Source organism: Panthera pardus, unplaced genomic scaffold, assembly GCF_024362965.1.
Source record: "Panthera pardus isolate Hobbes unplaced genomic scaffold, ASM2436296v1 HiC_scaffold_13, whole genome shotgun sequence".
NCBI classification, from domain to species: domain Eukaryota; kingdom Metazoa; phylum Chordata; class Mammalia; order Carnivora; family Felidae; genus Panthera; species Panthera pardus.
Window position 1 is genome coordinate 82,116,604 of NW_026526688.1, and position 26,869 is coordinate 82,143,472.

At 37.4% G+C, this 26,869-nt stretch overlaps 1 long non-coding RNA gene across 2 annotated transcripts in view; it reads left to right on the forward strand.

Moving 5' to 3' along the window:
• Positions 1–378: 378 nt before the first annotated feature.
• LOC128776535 (uncharacterized) overlaps positions 379–26,869 on the forward strand; it is a 110,934-nt gene continuing 84,443 nt past the window's right edge. For both annotated transcript variants that reach the window (XR_008421658.1, XR_008421657.1), the window contains exon 1: positions 379–490. This is a non-coding gene — a long non-coding RNA (uncharacterized LOC128776535). The remainder of the gene's footprint in view (positions 491–26,869) is intronic.

Here is a 26,869-nt window from a genome sequence, read left to right on the forward strand (position 1 = left end):
TCAACAGAAAGGCTAGGTTCAATATTTATAGGATGGACTTGGGGCACCGTCTTGGATTTCTTCCTTAGGTATTCCTGGTTTCTTCAGTCATGGGGTTCTTGTGCTTAGATCTGGGAACTGGGTTAGAAACATTGATTTTCTATAATTTTCACTTAGGTGAAGCCTCCATTTATCAGCCAAAAAAGTTTTTTTGTTTTGGTTTTTGTTTTCGTGGGAGATACATAGAATAGATAAAACCATTCTGACTGTCGCTGGAGCCCTGCTTTCTATTGAATAGATCTATTCTTTAATCTCAGATCATTACTTACTGCCACATGGTTTCTGCTACTCTGAGATGGCCTTATCCTTATTTAACTCACGATTCTATTTCTAGGGAAACATCTACTACCTTGATCTCTCGTCTGCAAAAGAATGACACTACAGTGATCTTCAATGTTTTGGTAAAGAGAGGGTCCTCTGAATCCTTTGAAGTCTCACAGGTAATGTGTGGGTAAGTTAGTCATTCATGTTAAATTTTCCCCAACTTTCCTTTCTCCAAAGTCTCTGCCTTGTATCAAGGAATTCTTAGTGCCTAACTTTAGTTAGGCTACCAATACTTTAGTTAAGGCTACCATTGAGTTCAGGTTCAGTTAAATAATTGAGCAAACACTTTAGGTTACTCCCAACTGTGAACTGGAATACTGAATCCAGATTCTCTAGTAAATACATCCCTGTTGATAAATTTAGCTTGAATGATCATTCTCAGAATTCATTCCCACAATTCTCTAGACTTTTATTAATACAATTTAACAAAATCTCCACACTATTTTGTTATCTAAGGTTTCTCTTCCTTAGTCATACTTTGTACATACATAGGATGTGACTCTTTGGAGTGAATAAGGACTAGAAGGGTGGACCATAAGAAGAATTAGCATTTCTTGCAAGGTAATTATGGTAGATGCAGTCACATTTGGTCTTTAAGCATGGCAGATTTATCTGACAGAGGTGGGGGGGGGTAACTTGCTAGACTGGAAAGTTCAGTGGGGCTTGTATGTTCAGATACTCAGACATCTAAATCCATTCAAATGTTCCATTCCAATTCACCGTGTACCACTGTTTCCTAATTAATGTGTTTTTATATAAGAGACCAAATGAGGCTGAATTTAACCTAAGTTGTATTTTAGCAACCCGTCTCATCTGATTTTTAGTTACATCTGTCCTGCAGGTACAAGAGGTAAGGCGTTCATTTAAGGCAGTTGTTCTTGGACTGGTTCCTGGACCAAAAGTATTATCATCACTTTAAAACTTGTCAAAAACGGGCATCCTCGGGCTCTGCCTTAAATCAACTGAATCAGAAACTCTAAGGGTTTGTATCCAGCAGTCTGTACTTCAACAAGCCTTTCAGGGATGCTTATCTATGTCGCAGTTGGAGAACCATTTTTTTAGGGCCCTTGTAAGAGTTCTCTGATCCCTGGTGCACTGAGTTAAGAATTTAAAATATGGAGCTTGTCCTTCTCCTCCTCTGCTTCCTCCTTAACTCCTGAATGCAGTTAGAATTAGTCAACCCACCCCACATTTTGTTTATTTCTCATTCTCACCTAAGGGGATGTGCAGCAGCCACCTGTCCTGCCAAGCCTTCCCTTTAATAGGTATTTCATTCTTGGCAAGCCTAATTTATCATCTATTGCCAAGGGGATTATCATAGCTTTCAAAGCCATGCAGGTGAGATAACCAACTCCAGCAGTCCATTTCTTAGAAATTCTGTTGCATGCTGCCATACCTGATACTAATTACCTAATCTTTCAGAATTCTATTGCAGAGGACAGAATCCACTGTAAGTAATTTAAGCAACTGATTTATTACTGACAGAGAAGAATCTAGTTGTTTGGGAGACATGAGTTTCATACAAAACTTGGCAGCTTTTTTAGGAAAAAAAAATACAGCATCACAAATACAAGATTTGGTATGAAATTCAAAATTTATTCATAATGAGAAAAGAAATTGCAACAAATTATGAATTGTAAAATTGTAAAAGCTGACATTTACCACAAAGATCACAAAATCCAGTAAAGTAGTATAATATTTTTATCAATCAAATACTTAATGTATTTTTTCTACATTTTTTTGCCTTATACATGCTTTGATTGCCTCTTTATTTAATAATAATTTTGTAGTGTCACTTTTATATAGAGAATAAGAAGATAACTTAGTCCTTCCTTTGTTGTAACTGTAATTTTGTTTTATTATCGATAGTTTAGAAAATGTCTTTTATTGGGGTGCCTGGGTGGCTCAGTCAGTTAAGTGTCCGACTTCAGCTCAGGTCATGATCTCACGGTTCGTGGATTTGAGCCCTGTGTTGGGCTCTGTGCTGACAGCTTAAAGCCTAGAGCCTGTTTCAGATTCTGTGTCACCCTCTCTCTCTGCCCCTCCCCCACTCACACTCCGACTCTCTCTCTCAAAAATAAATAAACATTAAAATTTTTTTAAAAAAGAAAATTTCTTTCATCCTTACAACTCATTATTGATAATGCCATAAGTTTTTAGAATTATTGTCACAACTGGGAAAACCACTGTCAAATCTCTTTCCTGTATAAACTATAGGATTTGGAAGTTTGCTACAAATTAGCTTCTGGCTCTGTCGGTTTTAAACTTACTCCTTTGCTACTCACTCTTATTATGGTGATAATAAGATCAGTAGGACACTTCCAGACCTCAGTATGATCTCCGGATCTGTCCCCTCCTGTTACAAAGGTACGTCTTTTAACCCAATCTAAATATATGCCCACCTCAATTTCTTCTTAATTGGATCTCAAAAATGCCTAAGGCCATTCCATCAGCTCTAGAAACAAATGTAACTGAGGGGAAGTTTGAGAGGGAAGAGATAATAGCCTTGATTTAGAGTAGTTGAAGTATCTTACTTTTGCAATTTTTATAAAAACACCTACCAGCCAGCCAAGGGCCCCTGTGCAGTGAGGATCTCTGAAGCTTAAGCTTCACGGCAAATCCATCTCTAATGATAGGGTAGTGGATGGAATTATTAGTAAGATGAACAGACTCTTGGTTGAGCTTTCGGGTATGACGTCCAAAGTCTCACTACAGAGCAGATTACTGAGGCCAGCTATTTTCTGATCAGGAAGCTGCCAGCCATAGAACCAAACCACCCACTACCTTGAGCAGGAAACTGCCACAAACAGGAAACTATCGTGTCATCAGGAATCCCTTGCTGCCAGTTCCAGACCCACAGCAGGTCTGTAATGATTCACACTGACAGAATGGATGCACTGTGCCCTGTCTCTGAAACCTCACAAAATGACTATACACTAGGACCCCTGCCATCTCTGTCTATAAAAATCCAATACCTCTATGACCATGCGAGTGAACAGCAGCAGCATAAATGACAGGCATTTAGTGTCTATCTCACTTCCATGCTGAAAACCATTCATGACTCCCTTTGATTAGCCAAATCTAAATCATATGTGGATCTCTTGCTATAAGGAAGGCTGATAAATGTAGCTTCTAGGTATTTAGATACTGATTTACAGAAGGAGACACAAAAAGGAACATTGGGTAGATATTGCTCACTGGTGTACTGAATGAAAAACAAGACATGTAATAATAGCTAACATTTATTGAATACTTACAATGTTCTCATCCAAAAAAAAAAAGGTGGAGGAAAAAAAAACAAACAACTCTGTCAAAAGGAGAATGGATACGGGTTCGTGGGTTGTTCAGTCAGTTGGGCAACCGACTTCGGCTCAGGTCATAATCTCGAAGTTGGTGAGTTCTAGCCCCACATCGGGCTCTGTCCTGACAGCTCAGAGCCTGAAACCTGCTTCAGATTCTATGACTCCCTCTCTCTCTCTCTGCCTCTCCCCTGCTCATGCTGTCTCTCTCTCTCTCGAAAATAAATAAACAGTTTAAGAAAAGGAAAATGGATAAATTGATTATTCATATAATAAAATGCTATTCAAAGTTAAAATGAAAGAAGCTACAGGATTCGATAGGAATATCTCCTACAAGTATAATGTTGAGTTTATTTTATTTTTTTAAAGTTTTTGATTATTTATTTTGAGAGGTGTGGGGGGGGAGGGTCAGAGAGAATAGGAGAGAGAGAATCCCAGGCAGGCTCCGTGCTGTCAGCACAGATGCCTATGTGGCCCTTGAACCCACCAACCGTGAGATCATGACCTGAGCCCAAGTTGGACACTTAACTGACTGAGGCACCCAGGCACCCTATAATGTTGAGTTTATAAGAAGCAAGTTACAGAATGATTCATGAGAATGAAAGTGTTCATGTAAAGTCCAAAGCACAGGAAACCTATACAAATAGGTATATATATAATAAAAGTATCAAAACAGGAGGGGCCCCTAAGTGGCTCAATGGGTTAAGCATCCAACTCAGGTCATGGTCTCACTGTTCGTGGGCCCAAGCCCTGGGTCAGGGAGGCTGCTTGCAATCCTATCTTCCTGACTATCTCTCTGTCCCTCCTCCACTCTCTCTCTCAAAATAAATAAAGTTTAATATATATATATATATATATATATATATATATATATATATATATATATGTGTGTGTGTGTGTGTGTGTGTGTGTGTGTATGTATATATGGGAATAATCACCAAATTTGGGCTGGTGGCTTGAGAATGATACATGGAAGTAGTAATTACTAGAGTTACGGGATTGTGTCCAGGTTTGTTGCTGCACAGTTCAATGCCAGGGGACACCCTTCACTTAGAATACAATGTGTCCACCTCCGTGGGAATCATTCATATTTCACTCTAGGAAGAACAGTGCCTTCTGCATAACAGTTGCTGGGCATGCCAGCCTCCAGTGTACTGGGAATGCTTTATGGTTTTTAAGTTTTGTGAGAAGGGTATACTAGTATTCATTTTAATATCCTCTATAAATTTGTATTTATAAGAAAGTTCTTTAAGAAAATATTCTATGAATTATAATACAAAGTTCTAATTCTGTCTATGAAATGCTGTGTAACCTGATCTGGGAAAAATCATTTTTCAGACCTATGAATTCAATAGTTAAGCTCCACTTTGCAGTTCTTGTTCTCAGGATTTTTTACTGGAAGGCTAGACACATACCATTTTTTCAGTGGTAGTCCTCATTTTAGCAGTTTTTTTGCACTGATGGGCCAAAAGAGGCTAAGAGAGCTAACAATAAGTATGTGATAAGTGATCCAGCTTCTAATGAAAATTTTTAAGAACTGACTCATGGCACATTTACTAAACACTTTGAGGTCATTGATTTTCATTGGCATTGCTGCTTGGACTCAGGATTCTGATAATTGAAAAATAATTTTTTAGTTGAATTTTTGTTCGTATTTTGCACCTTCACCTAAAATACAATGATAATCATTACTAACATTTATTGAGTACTTACTATGTACTAGGCACAGTTCTAAGTGCTTTATATAGACACTTAATCATTTAAAACCGACGCCTATTTTCGGAGATAGGTACGATTATTATCTTCATTTTACAGATGAAGAAGTTGAGTAATAAAGATTAAAGAATGTATCTTAGGTCACATGGCCAAAAAAGCGATAGAGCCGAATCCAGATATAGCTGATCCAAAAGCTTGTAATGTCCTATCTCTAAGACATACTTCCCTAAGTTCTTTCTGACAGCTCCTCACTCAGATGGTGCACTTCCCCCTAACCTCACCTTCCAGATTAATGCACCTTAAATATTTAATATCATAGAAGATATAATTCACATCCAACGAAGAAAGAAGTCATTCTGGAATATCAAGTTGAAGATTTGTCAGTTGATGGAAAGAGAAAATTCTAATGTTATTCTAGAATTCAATAAAATTTATACACACTCACACATGTATTAAATTCTCTTTCAAATGAGGATTTCTGAGTATTAATTTCATATTCACATAGTCTGGTGAATATAGCCTCTTACAAATTTCAAGTCTATCTCTCATTGTGTTTTGCAGTTTGTATAGCTGATTATTTGACTACTTCTGAAATTATTCCCCAAAGCTACATCGAAGAGCCCACCTCAAACATTACCATCTAGTACACTGATCAGAGAGTAAAACTTCTGGCAAGTAGCAAAGGGTGTTCGTGGAAATATTATGTTTTCAAAAAACAAACAAATATAAGCAGTGAGACCTAGGGTCCTAGGTCAAAGCTTTGAGGTATTTTGTGCATCATTTTCATGGGTGTGGGTCAAAGACATTCTATTTTAATCGCGCATTTTAGAGACATTAAAAATGATTTCTCTGAATGCTGACAGCAGAGGAAAACTCACAGAGGTCCTTTACACTCAACCTTGGCCGAGCAGCAGTAGCTGGGGGGAGGTGAGAGGTTGCTGTGGCAATGACCTGTATTACATAATGCCTCCCGTCTGTCCACAGATGTGTGAGTTTGCTCACATGTTTTATTAGATTTTTATTACACTTTTATACAACTCCAGCCCATCTGCATTTGCCAGCCGGGCTGCAGTTTCTAAAATACCTAATCCATTAGTTATTCCATATATGCAGATATATATTGACTATGTTCTCTGACCAAGTCTCTAGTGCCATTTGGGCAATACCCACACGTTGTATGGATATAATACAAAGGATTTGTAGGGTAGGCATTGCAGGCCTTTTGATGATGATGATGACGATGATGACGATGATAGTGAGACAACGGTGATGTCTGTCTGGATCAGCTCAGTGCCAAAGGCTTTAAATGAGAGTGAGTGTTCTGTGGTAACTTTAATCCTATTCCAGTCCACTCATGATTGGATCTACAAAGAGGGGAGACAGAAAACACAACAACAACAGCAGCAATAAAAACAAAACAAAGAGTTCACACTAAATTTTAATAGACAGGGTGGCAGAATTGAAGCGTTCTGATGAGAACCTCTTTTGGGCTGCAGACTGCTGACTTCTTGTATGCTCACATGGTGGAAAGCAGGGAGAGGAATGAATCTCTCATGACTCTTAAAAGGGTGCTAATTGCATTCACAGGGACTTAGCCTTCATGACCTCATCTAACCCTAACCACCCCCCACCCCCCAAGGCCCCACCTCCTAATACCACAACATTGGGAAATAGAGTTTCAATGTGAATTGGGGAGGGAGGGGGGACACAAACATTCAGTCCATAGCAAACTCTATATACATTTTTTTTTTTACTCATAAAATTGTTTTAAGCATATTTGTTCTTTGCAGCCCCATCAATAATTTGGCCTTGAGAGAACTGGAACAAGAGTTATGACACCAACGATAATAGCACCTTCATCAATTTGAGATGTCACTACCACTTACAGTTTGGCTAGCCTGGTATTAAAGCGAGACCATTTGTCCTCTACATGAGAAGAGCACTGTGTCTATCTTGCTCACACCCCAGCTCCCAGCATGATGCTGAGTATGTGGTAGGCCTTTAATAAATGTGTCCTGAGTAGATGATGGGACAGATATAGATTTTAATTGGGTGTGTCTTTTCCAGCTGGCTCGTAGTTACTGTGTGCTTGCTGACTGAATAGATTTCTAGTCTCCTGTCAACTTTAAATTTTGTGGTAGAATTTTAGTTAGTCATAACCATCATTCGTCATGAAAATGCAATCTTGGAACTTCTCTGAGAGCCTGAGAAAGCTTCATATTGTATAAGAGATTCTATGCTGGATAGTAGTGGCTTTTCTTAGGCTGGATTATTCATATGGTTAGTTGGAAAGATCTGCATACTAAAGCAGGATGATTTTTATCTCTTGATTTCAGGATAGGATTTGTAGGAGACTGATTTTTTTTTGTTGTTGGTGGTAGTGGTGGTTTTTACTTAAACTCAGAAAGCTTTTGGGCTTTTAATATCCATTTCTGGCAGCTCTCTCTCTTTCAATAGATGGAGTGTCTCTTCTTTCATAGTCACAGAAGGAATTGTTTCATTCAGATGCCATTTGTGAATATAATACATTTTCACGTTGTTTGTCCCATTTAAAAATGTGTTTCACATATATTGGAAAGTCAAGAAATAATGTCCTCTCTTTTATATTTTAGCATGTGCAAAACTCATCTTGGTGTTTTTTCAGTTTTGTTTAAAAGGAAAACAACAACATCGAAGACATCATGAAATAGCATTCATTTGGCGTGCGGGTCCCTGGCTTTCTAGTTCTGACTCCATGCTTCTCTGTGCCAAATTCAGTCAGAAGGGGAGAAATAGTTTGCAGGTGTCATGGAATTCCAGTGTTTCACTTGCACTGGGTAACCCTGGGGAGGAGAATTTCCATATATGTAGCCAATGTTGATTTGTCTAAAGAAAGCATCCTTGAGTCTCAGGCTGAAAATAAGGTATTGGTTGTATGAGAGGATGAGCCCAGCAGTTGGTAGCCCAGCAGGAGATTCTTCCCTGAGAAATTGTGATTATTTTCACATGCAAGGAGAGAGACACATGAATATCATTTTCAAACCTCTATCAGACTAAACACGCCAACCAGAAATACATCTACCTACATCATTTTCAAAGAAATCCAGTGGGGGCTTTGACAGCATGTGAGCTATTTCCATTGACCTTCTCTCACTGAATGTTTCTCACACTTATTTGCTCTCTATTTTCATGTTTATAAAACGTGTTCCCAAGCCCTTTAGGATAAAATCAACAATAGTGCCCAGGGCTCCAGCTAGAGATTCCCAGTGGGAGGGTCTGAACCTTTTGTTCCGGGGGATCTAATAGAGTGCGAAGCTGACACAGAAATGGGAGGACCATTCAGTGAAAATTAAAGTCTTTGTCCCTTCATTAGTTGAACTTGAACTTCACATTTCTGAAGTTCTACTAGGTTACTTTCCTCTAAAATTCTGATTTAATCAAGGTGAACAGGGAAGCTCATTAAAATCTTTCTCTTTTAAAGAGATTGCAGAAAAAAATCCCATTTGTCTGGTATAGCTAACATTCCTGATTTTTTAATGAAATTTTTGAGAAATTGATTTGAATCTCAAGTGTACATTATTCTTAATCATTAAAGAAGGTTACAGTTGTTTTTTTTTTTTTTTTTTTTTTTTTTTAATTCTGTGAGAGACTTCATTTTATTTATCAGTTTACTGACTTTCTCAGCCTTGTTGGGAAAGGTGGAAGGTCAACAGCTGGGCCTTTATGTGATTAATGAGCTAATGTGATTAAATAAAATTTATTTTCATTACCTTTCATTCGGGGAAAACATGAAGGTGGGAGGAAACTTTTGACAGTAAGTTTTATTATTGATCTCTTGAGTTTCATGTCAGACTTGCTGCGTCTTATTTCTAAAATGAGCTTGTTTCTTGCTTCAGTTGACAGAAAAAGGTGAGAATTATTAAAATGCAGTGATCAAGGGTATGTAGATAGGTGGCTTGGGCATTTCTGTGACCTGGTCATACAACTCTTTTGTGTTTCCAAAATGCAACAAAAACTTATTGTCAAAGCCAGTGAAACTCTGAGATTCTAATAAAACAGATTCTAACCATGACGTAGTATCTTCTTCTTTTCATTGAGAATGGAAATTTCTCTTCTTTCTCCCTCTTTTACTGCTCCAGTCATCGAAACATGATCTCAGTCCTTCCCTATGCAAAGTGAAGAATGGTATCTTTTGATGTTTTATTATATTTTTTACATAACACACAACTCCCTATATTATTTGTCTCTGAATGTGCAATATCTTGCTGCACACGTGCAGGAAGTAATAAAGACTCCATAAGACCCTCCGATTTTAAGTGAATTAGACATGTAATAGGCTGTTACTGTTTTATTACTCTGATCAGAGCAGGTGTTTAACGTAATGGTAGTGAATAGGGGAATGAACTATGAACATGCCATTGGGTAAATTGACATCAAATTCAGATTTTATTTATTTTTTTTTAATGTTTATTCATTTATTAATTAATTTTTAAATGTTTATTTATTTTTGAGAGAGAGAGACAGAGTACGAGCAGAGAAGAGGCAGAGAGAGAGAGAGACCCAGAATCTGAAGCAGGCTGCAGGCTCCGAGCTGTCAGCACAGAGCCCGACACAGGGCTCAAACCCACAAACCACAAGATCATGACCTGAGCCAAAGTCAGATGCTCAACCTACTGAGCTATCCAGGTGTGCCCAAATTCAGATTTTATTTTATTTATTTATTTTTAATTTTTTTTAAACGTTTATTTATTTTTGAAACAGAGAGAGACAGAGCATAAACGGGGGAGGGTCAGAGAGAGAGGGAGACACAGAATCGGAAGCAGGCTCCAGGCTCTGAGCCATCAGCCCAGAGCCCGACGCGGGGCTCGAACTCACGGAGTGTGAGATTGTGACCTGAGCTTAAGTCGGACGCTTAACCGACTGAGCCACCCAGGCGCCCCCAAATTCAGATTTTAAAAAATGAATTTATATACACTGACTTATCTTAAGCCAAAAAGAAAACAAAAAACAAAAACAAAAACAAAACCCCGCCAAACCAACAAACAAAAAACTTCAGAAAATGTTTGGGGGAATACCTTTATCTGCCCATGGCAGACTCCTGTGGGAATAAAAAGGGGAATAAAGCGTAAGGTCTGGCTCAAAGAATCTACTTATAATGGAGAAGAGATATTGAGTTATAAGCAGCTGTAGCAGGAGGCAAATTCTTCCATTTCTTATGCCTCTACTCTGATTCTACCCAGAGACCCCCAAATTCAGATGCCTACAAGGAGCATGCAGGTAAAAAAGATTAGTGAAACCAGTGAAAGCGGTAGCTAATTGAAGGACATTGTAAAGGTAGCCATTGCTTTTCAGTTCCCTCTAATTATTGCCAAATGAAAGCAATTGACCAGTGTTGTAATATCTTGTAATTTTTCAAAAGAAGCTGGAAATTGATTTTTTTAGGTTTATTTATTTTTGAGAAAGAGACAGAATGCCAGCAGGAGAGGGGTAGAGACAGAAGAAGACACAGAATCTGAAGCAGGCTCCAGTCTCTGAGCTGTCAGCACAGAGCCTGACGTGGGGTTCCAACTTAAGAACAGTGAGATCATGACCCGAGCTGAAGTTGGAGGCCCAACCGACTAAGCCACCCAGGGGCGCCGGAAATGGATTTTTTTGGATGAAATTTCCCATTTTTTACGTATTGTCAGATAACACTTTTTAAAAACATTGTGTAGGGCAAACAAAGCTCATTTGTTGGCTCAGTCCAAAGCAGGCTGCCATTTGTGATCTCTGCCTTTCTCCCTGTCTTCTGGTTGACTTCATCCATTCCCATGGGGTTTATGCCTATCACTTCAAATTAGATATGTTTTGATAGCCATTGGTGCTTGCTGGTCCCACTTGGGTAACTTCTGAGGACATTTCTTGGTCTCTCCACCGTTGTCCTTCCTGCCCTGAGGAGGTGTTGGTTCAAGTAGCATTGATCATTGTTGAGGCTGGTCTGCAAGAAGTGTGTACAGGATGTCGAAGGCATGGAACAGAGACTCACCTCGCCTGCATTTGCAGTCCCAGTGAGAGAACACTGACCTCAAGCCCAGCTTGGGCTCATGGGGCTTGGCTGGGAAGGACACCAGTCTTGCACCAGGTACTAAGAAAAGGCTTGTGATTCTTTTTTTTTTTTTTTTTTTTTTTGAGAGAGAGAGGGCACAAATGAGTGAGGGCAGAGAGAGAGAGAGAGAGAGAGAGAGAAAGGGAGAGAGAAGTGGGGCTCACCTGAAGGAAGTGGAACTCGTGCTCACCCAAAGCAGGGCTTGAGCTCACCTGAAGCGGGATTCATGCTTTCCCTAATTGGGGTTCACCCAAAGTGGGGCTTGGGTTCACCTGATGCGGGACTTGAACTCATGAGCTGTTAGATCATGACGTGAGCTAAAGTCAGATGCTTAACCAACTGAGTCACCCGGCTGCCTCAAGGCTTGTGATTCTTTAGGCATCCCCTGACCAAGGTATGTATTTCTGATATGGACTGCAGTATTCTCATGGTTAGAACATATACATAACCTTTAATTTTCTCCTCTATGCTAAATTTCCCTCAAATAGACTCCTCAAATTCTGTAACTCAGAAGTTATAGCAAATAATCCCAAATCTTCAGCTTTCACCATTTTTGTAAGCTGTATACCTGGTGCACACATCTGTCATTGAGCATGTCCAAATTAGGATTTTTAAAATCTCTCTCCAACACACTTCTTTGGTGTTCTCTCTTCAGTGAATGTTACTGCCATCTCCATTCATGCAGTTAAGAAGTGTCTTCCCGTATTGTTTTCTCAACTCTGTGCATAATCAATTAGTAGGTCCTGGTGATTTTTTCTTCTACCCTCTCCTTTACATCCTGCACCATGGCCCAAATTCAGATATCCATCATTTCCTGCCTGTAAGATTGCCAGCTTGCACTAGATTTTTTTCTCCAAGCAAGCCATTCTCTTCTCTGCCACCAAAGACTTCTTCTAAGATGCAGTTCTTTCATTATTATTATTCTTTTAATTTTTTTAGCATTTATTCATTTTTGAGAGACAGAGAGAGACAGAGTGTGAGTGGGGGAGGGACAGAGAGAGAGGGAGACACAGAATCTGAAGCAGGGTCCACGCTCTGAGCTGCCAGCACAGAGCCCGATGTGGGGCTCAAACTCACGGACCCACGAGATCAAGATGAGCTGAAGGTGGACACTTAACCAACTGAGCCACCCACGTGCCCCTAAGATGCAGCTCTTATTATGTTTTTCCTTTGCTCAAAACTTTAGGGGTAGATCCTTACAGTTATAAAATTCGAATTTCCTAGCTTGGAACACAAGCCCTTACCATCTTGACTTTAGTTTTCTCCAGTTTTATCTTCCATACCTTGACCGTAACTATGTATCTCACCCTGCAGCTGCACCTATTTGCTTTTCTTTAAATAAATCAGCATTTTTAACATTTCTATGTTGTTGTACCTGCCATTCCACAGCCTGAAAGACTCTTTCTGTGTGTGGGGCTCCTTCTCACACTGGGAAAGAATAATTTCTTTGAGAAAGCCTCTGAATTCCTCAGGAGACTTAAAAGTTTCCTTCTCTATTGCCATAGTGCCTGGCACATGCTTCCATTATTGGCTCTGATGCATTATATTATAATTTTTTTTTAATAAATGAGTCAATATCTTTCATGACTGTACTGGGTTAACTTCTTGGGAGGGACCAGCTCCTTGGAGAAACTGATGAAAACTATGAGCTTCACTTCTCCCACAGAAAAAACACTTGAAGATACATGCGAAATATCACATGTAATTTCAGAAAAGTCAAGATCTCTTTTAAGTTCCTCAGTGGGCTCCAAATTAAAAAAAATCTTGTCCAAGAAGATAAGTCTTTGAAGGGCAGAAATGACCATTTCCCATCTTTTCATTATAGCTAATAGGTAGTTGTGTTGTTACCTATTGCCACAATACAACTGCCTAACAAACGACCCCAAAACTTAGTTACTTAAAGCAATAGCTATTCACTAGCTCCTCGCTGTGTGAGTTGGCACTTAGTGTGTTTTCAGTTGGGTGTCTCTTCTGCTCTTAGCTCAGTCTGCACAGGCACATGTGGTCAGCCACGTGTAGTTCAGGTGGCTCTGCTTCATCATCTGGAGCACCTCCGCTGTCTTCCATGTGGTCTGTCATCTAGCCTGGCCTTCTCCTGTGGGGTCGTCAGGGTCCCAAGTGACGTAGTACAGGTAGGCAAGACTTGCTAAGGACTAGGCCTAGAACCTCTGCACTATCATCTCTGCTACATTTTATTGGCCAAAGAAAGTCCCAAAGCCAGTCCACGTTCAAGAGGTGGAAAAACAGACTCTCCTCCCTGGTGAAGTGAACTGCAAAGCCACACTGCAAAGAGCAGATAGGCATAGGAAACAGGGCCATTTTTTGTAATCCATCTACCATAATAATACAGTAGTATTCTCAAAAAGTTGTTGAATAAAATTTGTTAGAAATGGACCCCAAAGTACAGAGAAAACAGATAAGATGAAAAGAAGTGAGGAAAGGCATTCTAAATAATGAGAATGATATAACTTTTATGAAACCTTCCCTCTGTGGTAGGTTTATGTGAAGGGAGAAGTCAGATAAAAAGAAAATAATGTAGTGTTTATTTATGTCATTGTTTACTTAGTCCCAGTATATTCCAAAACAGACTTGAGAAAACTTACTTATGAAAGCAGAAGTATATTAAATATTATAAGGGAAAATCTACATGTACAGTGTTATTTCAATATTAAAGTGTTATTGTTGACTGTAGATACATACTTTGAATTCTTTCATGGACAGCATTTAATACAAAGAAGAAAAGAGCTACATAGTATTCCTATGAGTAAATGAATTGATCTCTGTACTCTGAGGAGAACAATACCTAAATCATTCTTATGGATGAATTTATCTTGTATTTCCTTGCCTTTACTATAAAGAAAGGGCTTTCTTATCTGTAATCTTGGTCTTCTGTATCAGTTTTAGACCATTTGCTTTTTCTTTCTTTATTTTCTTTCTTTATTTTAATTTTATATTTTTATTTGAGGGAGAGAGAGAGAGAGTGCTCAAGTGGTGGGAGAGGGGCGGGGGGGGGGAGAGAGAGAGAGAGAGAGAGAGAGAGAGAGAGAGAGAGAGAGAGAGAGAGGGAGAGAGAGAGAATCTTAAGCAGGCTCCACACTCAGCGTGGAACCCATTGAGGGGCTCGATTCCATGGCCCTAGGATCATGAGTGAAAATCAAGAGTCTGACACTCAGCTAACTGAGCCACCCAGGCACCCCATAGAACATTTGCATTTTAAATGAAGAGCAATACATTTCTTCCTAACTGATTTCCTAGAATTTTTAGGACAGTGTTCTCTAAATTTCTTATCCATATCAGTGCTCACTTTGGCAGCACATATACTAAATTTTATACCTGTTATCACTAAAAATAATTATGTATGAACAAAAGTAATTTATTCATGAATTATATATATATGAATATATATATATGTATATATATATATACTATTTACTGATATGCACATGATAAAACATAGAATAGAAACTAACAGAGGCTTAAATGAGATGAAAAATATTTTAAAACTTATTTTCCTTTGTTTTATTTGTGATACCAAAACCCTTTTCACTCTCATTAGTGAGAGGTGTGTGATTTAATATGCTTTAGTACTTTTTCTAAATCATGGTTTAAAGCCTTGTGATGTAGTGAAACAAAAATCTGGCTCTGTTTTGAATTTTTGACTGTCTTATCTTAAAAAGATGCTTCATAAGTATTTGTAGATCCAAATGAAAAGAACTCTTCGTTGGCTAGGCTTATAAATCATGATACGCATTGTCCTCCTATTTTTCAATTATGCAAATGCTTGTTGAAATCTTAGTAAAAAATTCATCTTTCTTAATGTCAGCCTATTGTTCTTACAAGCTAATTGGAAGTTACTATATATTGTTATTGTTTTACTAATTGTATTCTAAATCATTAAACTCTTTGATATATTATTAAATAGCTGGAATATTAGATTTCTTAAATAATCTTTTTTTAACCTTCTTTCTTTTAAAGTTTATTATTTTATTTTGAGAGAGAGTGTGAGCATGTGAATGGGGAAAGGGCAGAGAGAGAGAGGGAGAGAGAGACAGAATGCTAAGCAGGCTTTGTACTGTAAACACAGAGCCCGATGGAGGGCTTGATCTCAGGAACTACGAGATCATGACGTGAGCCAAAATCAAGAATTGGACTCTTAACTGGTTGAGCCACCCAGGTGCCCCAAATATTAGATTTTTAAGTGTAATTGTTTCATTATAAAAATTTACATAGGGCTACATTTGTATAAGGACTAGGCCTTATACAAATTCATTCAGTGACACATTCACTGCAACAACACATTCAGTGATGGGAAACTTTTAAGTATGTTTCAAAATGTTCCCAATATAGCTTGAGTTTCTTTAAAAAAACAGTTATTATTTTTAGCTGTTGTAAAAATATCATTACTTTGGAAACAGATTGTGTGTGTGTGTGTGTGTGTGTGTGTGTGTGTGTGTGTGTGTGTGTGTGTGTATTCTTTGTTCTTTAAAAAAAAAAAAGCAAATTTCTCAGTGGTAGAAAATATTTTCATGATTCTTCCATATCTCACTACAAAATTGTGTAAAGACTCCTCTATACCTAAGTCAATTTTAACTGTAATAAAATACATAACACAAAATTTACCATATTACCCATTTTTAAGTGTACAGTTCAATACTGTTTAAGTACATTCAACATTGTTGTGCAACCTGTCTCCAGAATTCTTTTCATCTTGTAAAACTGAAACTCTATAGTGACTAAATAATGACCCCCATTCTCCCTTCCCCTAGCCCCTGGAAACCCTGTTCTATCTCTGTCTATATCAGTTTGACTACTCTAGGTACTCATGTAAATGAAATCCTACAGTATTGTCTTTTTATGACTGGTTTATTTCTCTTAGCATAATGTCCTCAAGGTTCATCCATGTTGTAGTATATATCAGAATTTCCTTCCTTTTAAGGCTGAATAATATCCCATTGTATGCATATACTGTATTTTATTTATTCATTCATCTGTCAATGGGTACTTATGTTGCTTCTGCCTTTCTGCTTTTGTGAATGATGCTGCTATGAATATGCGTATACAAATAACTCAAGACACTGCTTTTAATTATTTTGGGTATATACTCAAAAATGGAATTTCTGGGTGATATGGTGGTTCTAGTTTTAATTTTTTTTAAGTTTATTTATTTATTTTGAGAGAGAGAGGGAGAGAGAGAGAGAGAGAGAGAGAGAGTGAGAGAGTGGCAGAGAGAGAGAGTGAGAGAGAATCCCAAGCAGGCTCCACACTGTCAGCACAGAGCACTACATGGGGCTGAGTCTCACAAACCACGAGATCATGACCTGAGCTGAAATCAAGAGTCATGCTTAACCAGCCAAGCCACTCAGGCACCCTTCTATTTTTAATTTTTGAGGCACTGCCATACTGCTTTCCATAGTGGCTGCACCACAAACAATGCATAAGGCTTCCAATTTCTCCATACCCTCTTCAACACTTATGGTCTGTTTTTTGATAGTAATCAACCTAATGGGCATGAGATGGCTGACTCCTCCATATTTTAAAGGTCTAGTTTTTATAAAAGTAACCATGTCCATGATATTTTATAGTATTTTCTTTCAGTAGCTTACCTATGAATGGTGGAACAAATACATTTCACTTGTGCTACCTCAGTAAACTTATCCCAGAAACTTACTAAAACATTCCAGTCAATGAAACTGTTTCATCAGTGGATACACTTTCACAGTACAATTTTCTTTTAAAATACTGTTTTTGCTAAGTATACTATTGATACTTTAATGAAAACTCCATGAGGGTAAGAGTGGATGCTTAATAAATACTGGTTGAATGACTGTTGAGAAGATACATTCTCTAATATATATATATATATACACACATATATATATATACATACACATATATATGTATATGTATATGTATATGTATATGTATATGTATGTATATACATATATATATGTGTATATACATATACACACACACATATATATATATATATATATATATATATATATAATATATATATAGTGGTGCCTGTGCAAGTATGTGCGGATATGCACACACACATACACGCAAATCATTGTACAGTTAGCTTTTGAAACAGGATCTAGCAAGTGCTAGTAGCTGAGATACATAGAAACACCTATATACTCATTCATTTATAAATCAAGTCCCAACTTTCTGTAACATACTTTAATTCTTATTTCTTAAAAATTTAGCAATTTTTTCAGTGTTGACAAAGGGATATACCTTTGTTGTCAGATTGTTTCACATATATCATCTTGCCATTTTAATACAAGGGAAAGAAAAAAGTGAGGGGAACTCAATACTATGTGGCTTTTGTATTTTGTTATTAAATAAGAAATCTCAAAAGAAGCTTCTACACATCTATCAACAAGGTTAAGAAAATTTTTCAAAATAACATATTGGGTATAGTATTACTTTAAAATGTAACATAAAGTTATAGAAGCTTGTCTCCAGTTTATTTTATAATTACTTAAGTATTTTGCCAATTGTGATATGTTCACCATTCTTATTAATGATATGGGAAGAACAAGTTCATTATTATAAAAGTGGATATAAATGTGCATTTTAAATAAACAATTTTTGGAAATTTTTCAGTTTGCCTCTTTCCAGAAGTAATTGAATAATTTTTTTTTAAGTGTATATGATGCCAAAGCAATCACAGTCTTTTTTTTTTTTTAAAACCTCACACTATGGCCCACAAAGAGGTAAAAATATAAGAGGCTTTAGTTCCAACACTTTGTTGTTATTGTCTTGGGCTTGGATTATTACTGTTATCTTCAATTTGTGACTGCTTGGTAGGAATAGTTTTAAGCCACCTGTTAATTTTGTGAGGTTAACTTTTATTAAACCAGTTAAATCTGTGTAAGGGGAACATGCAGACCAGGACAGGTGGCGATAACTGAACCGATGGGTGCGGCTATAGTGGCGACTGCTGGCTGTTCCCCATGATCATACCGTTTTCCTCTTCTTGGGCCCATAACCATGTTCCATTTCCTGGCCTCCTTTGTGCTTAGGTGTGGTTATGAGACTAAGTTGTAGTCAATGGAAGGGGAGCCGAAATGATGTGTGCTTCTTCTAGTCTGGGGCCTTTAAAAAACCTCCTAAGACTGATTCTCCAGGTCCCATCATCCTTCTCCCTCTGGAAGAAATGCAGATGGCTATGCTGACCATAAACAGGAGGCGGAAGTGCCTGTATAACGTGGGCTATCCAGCTGATTTCTTTGATCCCCAAAACTCATTGCTAAGCCAGAAAGAAACTTCTGCTGTGTTGAGACATTACATGTTTGGTCTATTTATTACTGCAGCCCATCCTACCTGAACTGATACAGCACCTGTCATACCATTAACACTGTTGACCTAAGCTTTCTTTCAGGAAGACTCACAGTCTTCAGGTGCTACGTGACCATCTCTGTCTGCATCAAGTAAGGATACCTAGTGTCATTCTTATGAACTATTAATGAGGCTCGCTTTCTTTCTTACCGTTTAGCTAAAAAGTCAATAGAAATAGAAGTTTTAATATTTCTTCCTGTATTCTGGGATATGACTTTAGTTAGCAAACTATTGCTTTAACTAACTTGAATTTAAATAAAAGATACATGAAAAAAGAAATAAAATTTTAAAAAATATTGAATCACTATGATATACACCTGAAACTAATAAGATAGTGTATGTCAATTATACTTGAATAAAAAAAATTGAGGTGTGTAACATATACACCAGATTTCAAACACTTAATATGAAAAGAAAAGAATGTAAAATATCTTATTAAAATATTTTAAGCTGATGAAAAAAAGCAAAAAGAAACTTGACCATGTGTTTCACATTTCTTCATTGGGTCAACTTTGTAATTGCTACACAATGACAACCTAGGAAAAAGTTTGGCATTGTTAGGAACGCATTATTCTGTAAGAAGAGGAAAAGAGATCTGACTCTCATTCTGTTGTCCTGGCCATAAAAACAAAAGTGGCATGAAATGGGACTTTGATGTATTTTCCATTGCTCATGTGCCCTTATATGGGATTTCCTGAGTGGTCGTCTTTATTCCATAAGGTCATCTGTCATTAATTTGCCATGTGCGAAGAGCTTTGGTGTTGCTACCACTTTATTTCTTTTTTTCCTTTTCTCTTTTTCTTTTCTTTTTCTTTGGCAAGTGATGGGAAATAGAGCTACACTTGAGTTCCAATCCCATTTGGTGTGAGACTGGGCAGCCTGATCTAGCCTAGATCTCTCTCTCCCTGAGATTAGCTTTTGCTTATGAAAGAAATGTTGCTTCAGTTAGTCCTATCCCCGCCCTCCCACCCATGGAATAAATCACAAATGCAGAGAGCTGCAATCCAGTTGACCCACTGCCACGAAATAGCTTCATCCGATTTTCCTGGCCTCTTCCCCACCTGCCCATCTTCATCTTACATGAATTGGTATTAAGCAAATGTATAACCACCCAAAGCAGACAGCACTTTTAGAATGAATAGGGCAGGCTGAATCTCTACACCCTCTTTGACAGAATTAAAACTGATGAGAAAGTAAAACATTACTTCAAATGTTTGCTTAAGGATCGGGAAGTTGGGCCCAGCCCCTTTGTATTGCCAAATGTTACATGGAGCATCGTAAAATCAAATTCTCACATCTTGTTGTCCTCCCATTAGATCACATTAAACTCTGGCAGCGAGGCCAGCCCGCCTTGGTGGTTTTCTGATTTGTGGTTTGCACTTGGCTCTCCTCGCAGGCTTTAAAAATGATTTTATTTTGCGAACAGTCAGTGATAGTCAGACTCTAGAGTAAACTTGCCTGGGCCAACATTTGCAGTAATAACATTTCACATTATCAAGAGTTTCCTGAAGGACTGCAAAGAATGAAAACAAAGAAGAGCTTTTCTGGTAGTGGTTGTTTTTCTTCAGATGCTGGTAACCTCCCGCGTGGAGAGGCAGTGAATTTAGGCTTTGAAGGGCTTCACATAAGCATCCACAGTTCCTTGCCTTTAAGGTGAAACTAGAGAACTGGAACAGATTTGAGTTTTCTTGTTCCCTGGCTTGTTGAACATGTAACTGATTCTCCCTTTTTCTTTTCTTGGGTGGTTTTTCTGATTATCTCATTCAATCTTTTTGTGGCTTTTTGTGGCGTGGGAGGTGGAGGGTGGTGGGGTGGGGAGAGGTTGCCCTGGGCAAGGGAGGGAATGTGGAGTTTAGGCAAATCCATCTGAATATTCCAAATAAGGACTTTCTTAATGTTCTTAGTGTTTTCCACCAAAAATGTTATGCTGTTTTTATAATGAAATGGAAAACCGTCTTGAGAATAAAGCATACAACTGGTTTTCTAGATGATCTGATGGTGATAGTAATAATGAAAATGACGATTAGGGTTATAATTCATGAATGAAAAATAAATGAGCCTATGAAATTAAAAATGCATGTCAGATAGGAACACATTACCTCGAGGTGTTTGAAGATTCATTTTTTTATGATTTAAATTGTGATAAAATGTACATAACATAAATTTTACCATTTTAACCATGGTTAAAGGTACAGTTCAAGGGGATTTAGTATATTCGTTGTGCGACCATCACCACCATCCACCTCCAGAACTTTTTTCATCTTGCAAAACTGAAACTCTGTACCATAAACAATAACTCCCCATTCCGCCTTCTCCTCTGCCCCTGGCAACCAGCATCCTGCCTTCTGTCGCTATGAATTTGATTATTCTAAGTACCTCATGTAGTATCAGATAGTTGTGTCCTTTTGTGACTGGCTTGTGTCACTTAGCATAATATCCTCAAGCTTTATCCATGTTGTAGCTAGCATGTATCAGAATTCCCTTCCTTTTAAAGACTGAATACTATTCCATTCTATATAAATACCATATTTTGTTTATCTGTTGTTCATCCACTGATAGACACTTGGTTTTGCAGACTCCATTCTATCAGTGGGGTTTGGATAGCAAGGATTGATGTTTTGGCGAGAGCTGAATCGTCATCCAAATTATATTGGTTTGAAATTCTTATAAGCCAAGCCAAATGGAGAAAACTATATCAATAACTTCATCAACATGTATTTACTAGATGTCATAAGTGACCTCTTTCTTTCTGTAAAAAATATAGTCTTTTATTATTACAAAGATATGTCATTAAAAAAAAAGCTAGAAGGTACAGAAAAGTATGAAGACAAATATAAAGGACACTTGTAAAACTGTAGCCTTGTTAGCACAGTGAATATTTATATGAAAACTGATATCAATCTAAATATAAGTACTGTGGATATGAATATAAATAGACATTTTGTATTTCTGCAGAACTGGGAACATGTTCACATGCTTGCAAACTGCTTTTCTTAATTCACAATGTATTGAAAAAATAAATAAATATGGCCTTACTTGGTAGATTTTAAATAGTTTGTTTTGTTTTTAATTTTTTAATGTTTATTTATATTTGAGAGAGAGAGAGAGAGTGTGTGTGTGTGTATGTGCACGCATGCGTGAGCATGGGGGAAGGGCAAAGAGAGCCGGAGACAGAATCTGAAGCAGGCTCCACGCTGTGAGCTGCCAGCACAGAACCTGATGCAGGGCTCGAACTCACAAGCAATGAGATCATGACCTGAGCCAAAGTTGGATGCTTAACCTACTGAGCAATCATTCCTCTTTAGTGCTTTTTGGGGCTTTTCTCAGAAACCCTAAGACTCTGTTGTGGGTTGAATTTTAACTTGCAAATGATGTTGAAACCCTAACCCCAAAGACCTTATTTGGAAATAGACTTCACAGATGGTCAAGTTAAGATGAGGTCATTCGGGTAGGCCCCAACTCAATATGACTGGTGTCTTTAGCAAAATGGAAAATTTAATCACAGATTTGCACATACGTATAGGGTGAACATCAGGTGAAGATGAAGGCAGAGATCAGGGTGATGCTTTTACAAGCCAAGGGACACCAAAGATTGCCAGCAAACTCAAGGAGCCAGGAGAGAAGCAAGGAAGATATTCTTCCTCACAGCCCTCAGAAGGAATTAACCCTGTGGACACCCTGATCTAAGATTTATAATCTATAAAACTATGAGACAATCCATTTCTGTGGCTCTAAGCCATCCGGTTTTTTGGTACTTTGCCATGGCAGCCCTGGAAAACTAATACAGACTCCTGGAAGCATGATTTGAAAAACACTACTTTATATAATTATTTTATAAGCCCAGAGGTATTCACTGTATGGAAGTACATAATCTACTTAATCATTCCCTTAGTAATGTATGTACATAGTGAGAGACTCCCAATGTTTTAAAGATGAAGCTTTGAAGATCATTTTAGGGGAATCTTTGTGTATCTGCCCTGTTGTTTTCCTCAAAATAATTTGCCAGAGGAGGAGGGATTATTAGGTTAGGTGATAGGAACATTTGAAATTTTGTTACTTATTGCCAACATGCCCACTGGAAAGCTTGTAATAATTTATTCTTTCTCTGTAGTGTCAGAGTATATGTATTTCTCCATGTCTTTACTGGTATAGTCATTCTTGCTTTCTAAAAATCTATATGTGATACACACACACACACACACACACACACATGCTGGAATATTACACAGCCATAAAAAGAATGAAATCCTGTCATTTGCAACAACATGGATAGACCTAGAGGGTATTATGCTAAGTGAAATAAGTCAGACAAATACCGCATGATTTCACTCATACGTGGAGTCTAAAAACCAAACCAAATGAATAAAAAAATAAAAGGCAAAATTTGGGGCACCTGGGTGGCTCAGTCAGTTGAGCATCTTGACTCCAGGTCAGGTCATGATCTCATGTTTTATGAGTTTGAGCCCTACACTGGGCTCTTCACTGTCAGTGCCGAGCCTGCTTTGGATCCTGTATCCCCATCTCTCTCTCTCTTCCTCTCTGCCACTTGTGCTCTCTCTCTCTCTCTTTCAAAAATAAATAAACATCAAAAAAATAAAAAAGAAAAAAAGAAAAGGCAAAATCAGACCTATAAATACAGAGAACAAACTGATGGTTGCCAGAGGAGAGGGAGTGGGGAGGTGATGGGCAAAATGGGTGAAGAGGAGTGAGAGATACAGGCTTCAGTTATGGAATGAATAAGTCACAGGGATAAAGAGTACAGAATAGAGAATATAGTCAATGGTATTGTAATAGCCTTGCATGGGGACAGGTGGTAGCTGCACTTGTGAGCATTAGAGTTGTTGAATCACTATGTGTACACCTGAAACTAATGTCACATGTGTCAACTATACTCAAATTTTAAAAAATAATAAAGGAATTAAATTTAAATTTTTATCAAAGTAATACATGCAGGTATTTAAATAAGTAATGAGTTTTACAACAAAACCCAGCAGTCCCAGCTGCATCCCCGTCTAGCCCTGCCACTCCCCAGGGGCATTACGTCAATTCTTACAGCTGTTTCCTCTGGTTGTCACATTTATATTTCTAAATAATATGCTTGTGCTACTGCCTGTTTTTTTTTTTATTTAATTTAATTTTTTTCATGTTTATTTATTTTGAGAAAGAGAGAGAAAAAGTGCGCTTGAGCGGGGGAGGGGCAGAGAGAGAGGGAGACATAGAATCCAAAGCGGGCTCCAGGCTCCGGGCTGTCAGCACAGAGCCCAATGCGGGGCTCAAACTCAGGACCGGTGAGATCATGACCTGAACTGAAGTCAGTTGCTTAACTGACTGAGCCACCCAGGCGCCCCTATTTTTAAATTTCAGATATTATCTACAACTTCCTATTATGGAAGATAAGGAATTAGCTTTCTTGTATGAATGACCCCTCCCACTACCCCATTCTCCCAGAGAAGTTAGATCACAATTTTGGTTAAATCAACATTCAGAGATTACATTTATGACCGTATATATTATTTGCAGCTGAGTCATATAGTATCCTATAATTCAATTATTTTTCTTAAGTAATTCTCCCTCCCCAGAGTTAATAGTTTAGTCATTTTTTCTTTGCTTAATTTTCTAGGTACTTATTACTAATTCATATGAAAAGTTGTCCTGAAACCTACGCCATCTCTTCTCATTATATTCCAACTATGTTCTATCAGTTTCTTTCTTTGTTTTTTTAATTGGAATTATCCTTCCTGTAGCCATTCAACCTCCTGCTTCTTTACCCTCTAGATCTGCTTCTCATCTGTCTGCCTGGATTTTCACCATAATTTTGGGGCTTTCCTTTGCCTTTCTGCAGTGTCAGATCACCTGTTTCCTGGATCAGAGGTCTTCCTATTCCCTGATTGGCTGCCTTGCTCTCCTAGAGTAGTTTCTGCTTAAGAGTGACCAGAGTGGCAGAACTCTTCACTTTAATGGAAATGCTTGCTCTTTATGATTCATTGCAAACATCATTCAGGTTTCTGGTAGTATCTTCTATCAAATTGCTTTGCTTAAGAAGAGGTTTTGTTAGCAGGAATAATTGCTAATTTTGGCAAATGCCTTTTCACATGTACTGAGATAATCGTATCATTTTTCTCTTTTAAGCTCTTAGTGTAGTGAATTACACTGAAAGACAGACTAATGTTAAACCAACCTGGCATTTTTGTGAAAAAGACTTCTAGTTCATGATGTAATTCTCTTTGTAAAATGTTGAGTTAAATTTCCTAATAGATTATTTGGGATTTTTGTCTCTATTTGTCTTTGGGTTTCTTGTTTTGTTTGTGGGTGGTTTCTTCCCCTCTATTTTTATCTGGTTATGATTCAGTGTTATGCTGTATTTGCAGAATGAACTGAAAACTTTCCATCTCTTTCTATGTTCTTTAACAGTGTAAATAGTACAGGAATTATCTGTTCTTTGCAGGTTTAATACAACGTGCCCAGAAGATTGTCTGGGCATTGTGCCCTTTTTAGGGTTTTTATTTCCTCTTAAATTTTTTTTATGGTTATTGGTCTTTTCAGGATTTTGATTCCTTTCTGAGTCAATTTTCCTTACTTAGTTATTCCTACAAAATAATCTATTTCAACGAATTTTCAAATTTATTTGGCATAAATGTGTATTCGATGTGCTCATAATTAAAAAAAAAATGTTCCACATCTTGTTTCTCAATTCTAATGTTGATTATTTAAGTCTTTTTTTTTTTTTTTTTTTTTTTTTTTTTTTACCATGGTCACATTTGACAGTCTGTTTATTTAATTGCTCTTTTTAAAGAACTCTTATCAAAAAACTAGATTTTCATTTGGTTATACACTTATTTTTGTTTTCTACTATTATGCTTATTAACTTATCTTTTAGTTTATTTGATTCTCCTCCTCTTTTCCCTCCCCTCCCCTCCCCCTCTTCTCTCCCTCCCCTTCCCCTCCCCTTCTCCTCCTCCTTCTCCTCGTCTGCCTCCTTCTCTCTCTTTCTTTCCCTCCCTCCCTCTTGCTCTCTCTTTAGCTTCTTGAGTTGATATTTAGTTCATACATTTTTAGGATCTTCCCCTCTGCACCCAAAATGCAAGGTTTTTCAGTATTTGTATCATTTGGTAGATTCTGCAAATCTATCAATGTAATTTATGACAATATCAAAATAGATATTTCTCTTAATGCTATCTTTTCCTGTTTTTTTTTCCTGATATTAATATTAATACTCAAGCATTATTTTCCTAGCAAATCTTCCTAGCTCTTTACAGTAAATCTTTCTGCATCATTTTCTTTTCTTTCTCTTTTTTTAAATATTTTATTTTTAAGTAATCTCTATACCCAACATGGGGCTCAAACTCACAACCCCGAAGTTGAGTCACATGTGCTACCAACTGAACCAGCCAGGTGCCCCTGCATTATTTTCTTTTACAGTGTGTATCATAATCATCATATGGCTGGTCCCTGCCTTCTGTCTCTGCAATCTGAATTTTTCTGTCTTTTAATATTATGATTAATGGTATGTTTGGATTTATTGTTTCTTTCCATTATATTTACCATGCATTTTTTTCGTTTTTCTTTCTGATTTAATGCCATTGTTTTCCAGCATCCAGTGTTGGTAATGAGGAAGTACATACCAATCTGATATTCATTTATTTGTGAACAATTCACTTATTTTACTCTGGACACTTTCAGGATTTGTACTTTATGCTTGGAGTTCTGCAATTTCACCAAGACCTATTTAGGTATTTTTTCTTCATTAGTTCTGAAACTTTTAAATCTATGGATTCAATACTTTGGGTAATTTCCTTCTTTAATTTTAAATAATCACTTCCAATCTCTGTTTCTTCTGAAATTCCCATTAGAGATAGGTTAGAACTCCTACATCTGTTCTCCATGTCTCCATTTTTCTACTCACATATTTCTGTGCCATAGTACTGTATTTGGGGATAATCTTTCCTCTTAATCTTTCAGCTAAAATATTTGACATTAATTCATGTCCATTTCCCCTATTCAGTCTCTATATTGAATTCTTTAAATCAATAGTTATATCTTAAATTTCCAATTATTTCTAAAATAATTTTAGATTGTTTTT